General features: G+C 36.3%; 1 pseudogene; it reads left to right on the top strand.

Annotated features, from left to right (window-relative positions):
* The first annotated feature begins 623 nt into the window (after positions 1 to 623).
* Positions 624 to 1,206, top strand: LOC125615511 (annotated as a pseudogene).
* Positions 1,207 to 8,820: the final 7,614 nt, after the last annotated feature.

Here is an 8,820-nt window from a genome sequence, read left to right as displayed (position 1 = left end):
CTCATTACTTACAGGGGAAAAAAAAAAAGTCCAAACTTCTTCGATTAGTGTTCAAGCCATCCCCAATTGTTCGTTTTTGCCTTTCTAAATGTTCATTTTACACCATCTTTTACAAACTGCTCCATCCACAGACCCCTACATGCATTAGCACGTTTATTCCCATGTTCAAACCCAGCTAAATAGCTTTTCCTTTCTTTCAAAATAAGTTTTCATCAGCTAGACCTCCTTAACCTCACCAGTCAGCAATCTCCTTTCTTGCTGGAGCACTTTCTTGACTTTGCATTTATAATGCATTCCACCTGGATTTCCTTCTAATTCATTGATGTACCTTCTTCTTGGTATTCTTTCTGATTTGTTTTTTATTTGTCTTCAAAACAACTTGAAACCCAGGATTCTCTCATACCTCATTTCTCTTATCTGCAAAGAAACCTCATCATATTCCATGTTTATTATTTATTTATTAGTGACTTCCAAATCTGTATCTCCATCTCTGTTTTTTCTCTTGAAATTCAAAAGGCAGAACAAATGCTTATTCTGCCTATATTTGTCAAACATTTTTCAGGAAAATATTAACCACCATAAGCATGTCCTTTGGGAAGTGACTTAATTCAGAGAACTAAAGAATGATACAACTTGTGCGCCAGGCCCCTGTGCCCTGGTGGGATCCCTGGCTTGGAGCTTTGCTGACACTTAGCCTCAGTTCTGCAGTGGACCACGCAGTGCTGGCCATCAATGGCATGGAAGTGAACAGCAAATTCATGGCCAACGGGAAAGAGGAGGTGGAGTACCTGGGCAATCCTGTTAATTACTGGGTGTCCATTCAATTCAGTCAGCCCTGCCTCACCTCCAGTGAGAAGCTCGTGCTGGCCTCCATGTTCCACTCAGATCAAGTTTGTGGTGCTGGCAGATCCTGGGCAAGCTGCAATAGAATCTCATCTTCAAAAAATTTATGAAATTTACTCAGACTTTTCCTTCAAGAACCCATTCTACTCCCTGGAAATGCCCATCAGGTGTGAGCTGTTTGACCAGAACGGGAAGCTAGCTTTGGAAGTGGCAGAGAAAGCTGAGACTTTTGGACCTGAGTCATATGTTAAATCTACAATGGACCCCCAAATTCTGAGAGATCCTGCATCATGGGTTTTATTGTTTCCACTCCAGCAGATCCCAGCAGGCTTGTTCTTGTACTTGAAAATGGGAGGATGCTGAAGTCTTGTACTGATCCCTGAGCCTTAAGGGTATGGTTTCTTCATTTCTGTAGATGTCATGGTCCTACTTCCCAACTCTGCACAGATTTATTTATGGAGGAAGTAGGCCCATAATTGCTATAATAAAACATTCATTTGATCCAGGAAAAAAAAAAAGAGAGAGAGAGAGAGTGATATGACCATTGGCAGAGCTAGGGAAGCCACAAGTAGGGCCAAATCAGAATTTGCACTGAACACAGAAACCATTGCTAGTAGTTTCAGATACTTGCAGCACTCAAGTTTGTGACTCTCAGCAGGACATCTAGAAGCCACTGGCAAAAAAATAAATCCCATGCCTTCCATCTCTAATGTCTGTATAGTGACCTGCATCTCCCACCAAAAAATAATGGCTTCTCCTTTTTGCTCTCCTTCCAAATTTTACACAAGAGTTCTTCATTGGCAAAACCTAAACCAATAACTGCTGACATGTGAGTCTGAGAGATCCATGTTTTCTACCCCTGCCATATAGAGGACAATTTAACAGGGTAGAGAAGGCTCCTTACTTTTTCCTAGTATGGCAATTAAACCCTGGGATGTGCTGCCACTGAGCTACATCTCCAAACCTTTTTATTTTTTATTTTATGTTAGAGTCTGTAAACAAGTCAAGATGGCGCCTGGCATTTTGCAGAGGGAGTGGTTTGTGAAGTAACACCAGGGAGCCATTAAGTGTGGAGGTTCCTTATTGGTTGACTGCTGTATCTAGTTTATGTTAATTAAGATAAGCTGTGTGGAATGTATATATACCCCTCCTGTCCTACAATAAACGGCTCCCACTCCTGCTGTATCAATCTACACAAGTTGCTCATCACCCCCCAGTTATTTTGCTGCAGCCGGACTGCAGCAATTTTACTTTTGTATCTTGAGACAGGGTCTTTCTAAGTCAGTGAGACTGACCTCAAACTTCTGATCCTCTTGTGTTGGACTCTCAAGTTGCTGAGATTACAGGAGTGCCCCACCAAGCTATATTGAGGAAGGTTCTGAGAATCAATATAATATTTAGGCACAATCAAACTTTTCACTCCCCAGCCTTCCTTACTTGGTAAATAATATTGCTGCCCATCTAGGGTTTTAAGACAAATTCCAAAATTCTCATTTTAGCATTTCTCTTAGCTCTCATAGCATACTGTTCTACAGCTCAACCCAAACTCTATAACCACACTGTCATTAATTTTTATGAAATTTATCAAACTTATTATACTTTAGCTAATATGTGTAATGTATGCTGCTCTAACCTGAACTGCCATTCCCCCATTACTGGTACCATTAGTTTTGCACATCTCAGTTTAACATCCAACGTAGAGGGAGTTATAGTTTAGATGTGATCGTCCCCCAAATCTCACATGTAAGACAATGAAAGATTTGGAGGAGAAATGATTGGGTTATAGCCTTAATCTAATCAGTGGATTAATCCCTGATGGCATTACTGAGTGGTAACTGAAGACAGGTGGGGCTTGGCTGGAGGAAGTGATTCATGGGGGCGTGGCTATGGGGTATATATCTGTATCTGAAGAGTGGAGTCTCTCTCTGCTTTCTGATCACCATGATGTGAGCTGCTTACCTCTGCCACACTCTCCTGCCATGATGTTCAGCCTCCCCTCCAGCTCTGAGGAATGGAGCCACTCTTCTATGGACTAAGATCTCTGAAACCGTGAGCCCTCAAATAAACTTTCCCTCCTCTACAATTGTTCTCATGGGGTCCTTCAGTCATAGCAACAAAAAAGTTGATTAAAACAGAGGGACTATTTCTACCAATATAAAATAACACCTACCATCTAAAACTCTCTGCATAACATTTATTGCCATTAGAATATATTTTTTTTGTTTATGGTTTGTCTTATACTCTAGCATTAACTATTACACAAGCAATGATCTTGTGTATTTTGCTTATTTTGTTCTCTACCATGGAATATTTCCTGGAACTGTGAATAAGATAAAAATTGCTCAATGACTGTTATATTGACAGACTGGTCATACTAGTATGCATTGTGATAATTGTAATGTTTATAAAATAATTGTGGTATTTCTTATGTCACTGTGCTTTAGTGAATCCATAAATCTTGATGCCATAATTTTTCCAAGACTCTTATAATTAGTCATGCCTTGTTCACAGCTTCTACTAAACAGGGGTCCTTAGGAGATATTATGCAATGCATACAACACTACCGCCTTTGTCACAGATGGTGTGATAGAGGTATGTCTCAAGACAGCCAACTTCTAGACCTGCCAACGATATAAATTGTAAAGACTCTCTTGTAATATCCATATGAGAACGAGAAAAGCAAACAGTAGAGAGAACTGAAGCAAAAAGTTTGTGATGCATAACGCCAGGAGTGTGGGGGTGTTGGCTGGAGGGAGAACAAGGACTCCATTCAACCCAAAGCAGGAAGGAATACAAACTAGTAATCCAGAAAAGACATATTTTATATATTGTAAATCTGGACAAAAGAAAGAAGAGCCAGGTCTGCCCAGAGCTACTGAATTAACAACTCATTGTGAGAGTAAAGATCTATATACTCTTACTTCCTTGAGTTGACTTGGAATTATCACAGAGAAAGCCTCAAAATTCCTGTCTTTCTGGATCCATATCCCCACAGTTACTCCCTCATAACTTGGATAAGTTTGGCTGAGTTTCCTTTTTATACTAAATATACTGATCTAGGTAGTTGGTTACTCTAATGTCCCTATGTATGTCTTGTCATTTCATCTTTTATTCAACAAATATTTATTTTACAACTGCTACACATTGCACAATGTTCTAGGATCTAGGTTACATGGCATACAAAAAAAAGACAAAAATAAATCTTTTCCCTGAAAATTATATTATAGAAAAGGAGATAAAACATGAAAAAGATAAATAAATTAAATGTAGTTTAAGATAGTGATGATGCAAGGAGAAAAAAAAATTAAGATAGAGAAAGGGGTTGTGAAATCCTAAAAGAGAGAAGAGGGATGATTTTAGACAAAGTGGCCAGAGAAAGCCTCAGTGAGAAGGTTGCATGTCATTAAAGACTCAAGGAAAATAGGAGCATTATAATGAATGTATTGGAAAATTCTAGGCAAAGGGGGAAATAAACACAGAGGCCCTGTGCTGGAAAGTGACAGGTATGTGCAAAGGAGAGCAGAATAAGTAAGTAGAAGAAGAATATCAGGGAGTGAGGTCACAGAGTCACTGTGGGCACAGAGGGACAGGGAGATGAGCAGTAAGATGAGAAGGTGCATATCCTGACAAGCCTTGGCAGTCAGAGCACAGGTTTGGGCTTTTCCTGTGTGAGGTTGGTTTCCACTAGAAGATCATGAGCAGAAAAACGCCAGACTCTTCTTACGTTTTGACAGGATTATTCTGGTTTTTAGGTTGGTATCAGACTGTAGCAGGCTCAGGACAAAGAAGAAAGATGAGTTAAGAGAATGCTGCAATAATTGAAGTAGGAGCTGAATGGTCATTTAGATCAGGATAGTGGTCTTGGGGATGTTGAGAAGTAAACATATTAGGTAGATATTTTGAAAAGGGTACTAAAAGGATTTGCTTTGGGTGAATAAAAAGACCCAACATTTGTGTCTTAAAATGCAAAGACTGTAGGAGAAGCTGTTGTAGGGTTGGGTAGAGAGCAGGCACATCATAGCTCAGATTTAAGCTTAAGACACATAAAATTTGAGGTGTTTATTTAGTTTCTAAGCAGAAATGTCTAATAGGCCAGGGAGATAAAGTGATTTGGATTTGTGGGAATTTTTTGGAATGGAGATACATAAACTTATTGTTAGCTTGTGGTTCATATGCTGTTTATCAAAGTGGAGGAATAAATATAAATTAGATGGTTAAATATGTGGCTTTAGTTTCAGAATTTCTAAATATATTTACTCTATTTCTTTTAAAAAAGCGTATTTATTTTTAGTCTAACTTCTCATAAAGTGCACCTTTTAAAAATCCCTCTGGGGAGTTTAAAGGGCATGTTAATATCTATTTTAGTCTACAGATTGTGGTTGGAAATAAATGGTATCAACTGTACCATAAATTTTTCAGGCAAGATTAAAGTGAACTTTTAAAATATCTCATCATCATCTCTCCTCTCCTTCCTCATGCCTTCACCCCACTCAAAAAGTTCAAGTAAGGTAAATAGTGAGAAAAAGAAGTCAGAAGACCTTGGGTCACATTCATGTACAAATCATAAACAACATATAATAGACAAATAAAACAAGGTATGGCTCTTCCAAATTAAATAATATAAACTTATCCTATCTTTAAGTCCACCATTTTTTAGAATTTTTTAAAATAATTCTTTGATCTGAGGATTTCTTTTTTTACTGGTACCAAAACTTGTTTTTCTTTGTCAACAGACTTCCCTCTCATCTTTAGAACTCATGTGATTTCTCAATGTTCCATAAAGCCTTTTTTTAAAAAATATAATGGCTAACATACAACCTGTTTTATTTAGATCTAAAAAAATTCAAAGAAAGAAACAATACCTCAAAAATTACTTAGAAATTAAAAAATAAGATGCTTTTTATTCCTAGAAGTAGACTGACGTCCTTAAAAATACAGATTGATTGATACCATTTTGTAGTGTCGCAAACCCAGTGTTCCATTCAAATATTTTTTTCTTTTTTAGCTAGTTTAAAGAAACCAGTTATTTTTATGTTTGTTTTACAAGAACAATATTGTCTAGGAAATTTGTTAACAAAAAAATTCAAATAATACAGGCTTTAATATTGAAACTACCAAGAAATCTCATCACTTTGAGATACTTTCACATATGCAACTTCAAAGGCAGCCTAAAGCTAAGGAAACATCTCAATAACTGCTCTCTGGCAAGCATACAGCCATCCACATTACAGACACTGTGTCTTAAGAGGTCATAAGGCTTTCCTTTTTGGTACAGGATCAATGTTCAGGATTATATTGGTATTCCTTATTGGAAGATAGTCACCTTCCCATTTATTTTATAGCACAAATTTACAAATTTAATGTATGTACATTTTAGTATTGCTTTTTTATTGACCTCACTTGCAATATCAGCATAATGATTTTTAAGAAATATTTTTCTCCAGTTCTTATTTTTACTTTGTCCTTAAAAATAATTTTGAAAAATAAAATTTATCAAAATAAAATAATTTATATTTTATATAATGTTTTATATCATATTTTATGTAATGTCATTATAATATATAATTATATAGTATATAATATATTCTTAATTATTATATAGGTTATAATATAATTATAATATATAATATAAAATATTTATAAATATAAATATATATATAATATATAATATAAACAGCCACCAAATATGTAAAAAAAAGTGTTTACCATCTCTTGTAATTAGGGAAATGAAAATCAAAAATACACTTAAGATTTCATTTCACTTCAATCATAATGACAAGGATCAAGAATACAAACTATAAAACTAACAAGGTTGTGGGGGAAAAGGAACACTTATACATTGTTGGTGGGACTGCAGACTACTTCAATATCTCTGGAAAGCAATTTGGAGATTTCTCAAAACACTAGAGATGTAAAGACCACATGATCCAGCTATCCCCCGCCTTGATATTTTCCCAAATGATCTAAAACTGGCTTACTACAGTGAAAAAGCCATTTCAATGTTTATAGCAGCACAACAATAGCTAAATTCAGATGCCCATCAATACATGAATGGATTAAGAAACTGTGATATATATATGTATATACATACATATATATGTATCTGTATCTCACAGTTTTATATATATATATAATGGAGTTCTACTCAGCCATAAAAAAAGAATGAAATTATGGTAATGCTGGTAAGAGGATGAAAATAGAGAATATGAAGCTAAGTGAAATAAACCAAATTCAGAAACTGAAAGATCAAATGTTTTCTCATATATGAGGAAGCTAGAGTATAATAAAGAAGGGAGGAGAAGAATAGAATAACATAAAGATAAAGGGAAGATTAGTAACGCAGAAAAATGGGATCAAGAGACAGAGTAGGGAGATGGGTAAGGAGAGGCAATGTAGAATGAATTCTTTAAAAAATCATGTTATTTGCATATATAAATATTCACACGACAGGGAACTTCACCTGTATGCATAGGTAGAAAGAACCAATCAAATATGGTGCAGTCTGACTGGGCACAAATCACGAGTCACTCAAGCAGGAATAAACTTTATTTCCGAACTCCCCCGAACGCCACCCACGGGGTCCTTCCAGTGACCACACACCAACAGAAACTCCCTCCACCGGAACTCCACCAACCAACTCGAACTCTTCAGGAATCCCCGCAAGAGCTCAACCGGAACTCAAGGGGAACTCCGTGAGAACTCAAAAGTCATCATCTTAATGGCTCACTGGCATCACCTCTCAACCACTACTTCTGGCAAAATGCCAGGGGCCATTCTGACTCGGCTGTGGCTCTCAACACAAATATAAATTAACAGATGAAGAAAATGCAGTCTAGTAAAGTTGAGGAAGCAGAATGGGAGAGAGGAAGGAGGATATAAGGGAAAAGGGAAAGGGTAAAGAAGGCGGATCAAGAACTGAAAAAAAATTCCATACATGTATGAGTTTGTTGGAATGAACCCAACTACTATGTATAAACTATATGTATACTATGTATAAACTATAAAGCTTTAAATAAAAATAAGTTTTGAGCTAGGTGCAGTGGCACACACAGCAGCTCAGGAGGCTAAGGCAGGAGGATCTCAAGGTCAAAGCCAGCCTCAGCAAAAGCAAGGCACTAAGCAACTCAGTGAGACCTTGTCTCTAAATAAAATACAAAATAGGGCTGGAGATGTGGCTTAGTGGCAGAGTACTCCTGAGTTCAATCCCTACAATAATAATAATAATAATAATAATAATAATTTTTGATAAAACTGTTTAGAGATTCATAAAACAAAGTATATAGATTTATAAAGGAAATCAATTATATGGAATTACTGCTATTCAAATATTTTTGAATTGTGTGACTCATAAACACATTAAATAACAGGACCTAGAATTATGTATAATAACCACTGAAGTGAGGAACATAAATATTAAGTTGTAATATCACCACAAACCCTAATGTGATTTTAAAAACTCTCCAATTTCTATTGGTGATTAAATTATAGGTAATACTTCTACTGTTGTTACGGTAGAACATAATTAAAGGAAAAACTAAATTTCTGCTGGGAATTAATGAGAATAAAAATTTAAATTTTCCCCATCCAAAGTCACAAAGTCCTTCAAATTGATTTATGGGCCTTGGGTTGGTAGATCTGAAACCATAAAACACTGATGTAGGAATATATGTTTTTTTAAAAAGTGCCTTCCTTGTAATAGCTGCTATTTGCAGTATCTTTCATTAAGTGTATGGTTTAGATATTAGGTGTCCATCAAAAAACTCATGTGTGAGACAATGCAATAAAGTTTAGAGGTGAAAAGATAGGGTTATGAAACTTTAACCCAACAGTGAATTAATTCCTGATAGGAATTAACTGAATGGTAACTAAAGGCAAGTAGGGTATGGCTGGAAGGAGGTAGGTCATTGGGGGGTTTTCCTTGAGCATTTATATTTTGTCCTGGGGAAAACAGCTCCCCCCCCTCGCCCCCATTCCCCC

This window comes from Marmota marmota, unplaced genomic scaffold (genome assembly GCF_001458135.2).
Source record: "Marmota marmota marmota unplaced genomic scaffold, marMar, whole genome shotgun sequence".
In the NCBI taxonomy this organism is placed as follows: Eukaryota; Metazoa; Chordata; class Mammalia; order Rodentia; family Sciuridae; genus Marmota; species Marmota marmota.
The sequence above is the reverse complement of the archived record's forward strand: the minus strand, read 5'-3'. Positions and strand labels throughout refer to the sequence as shown.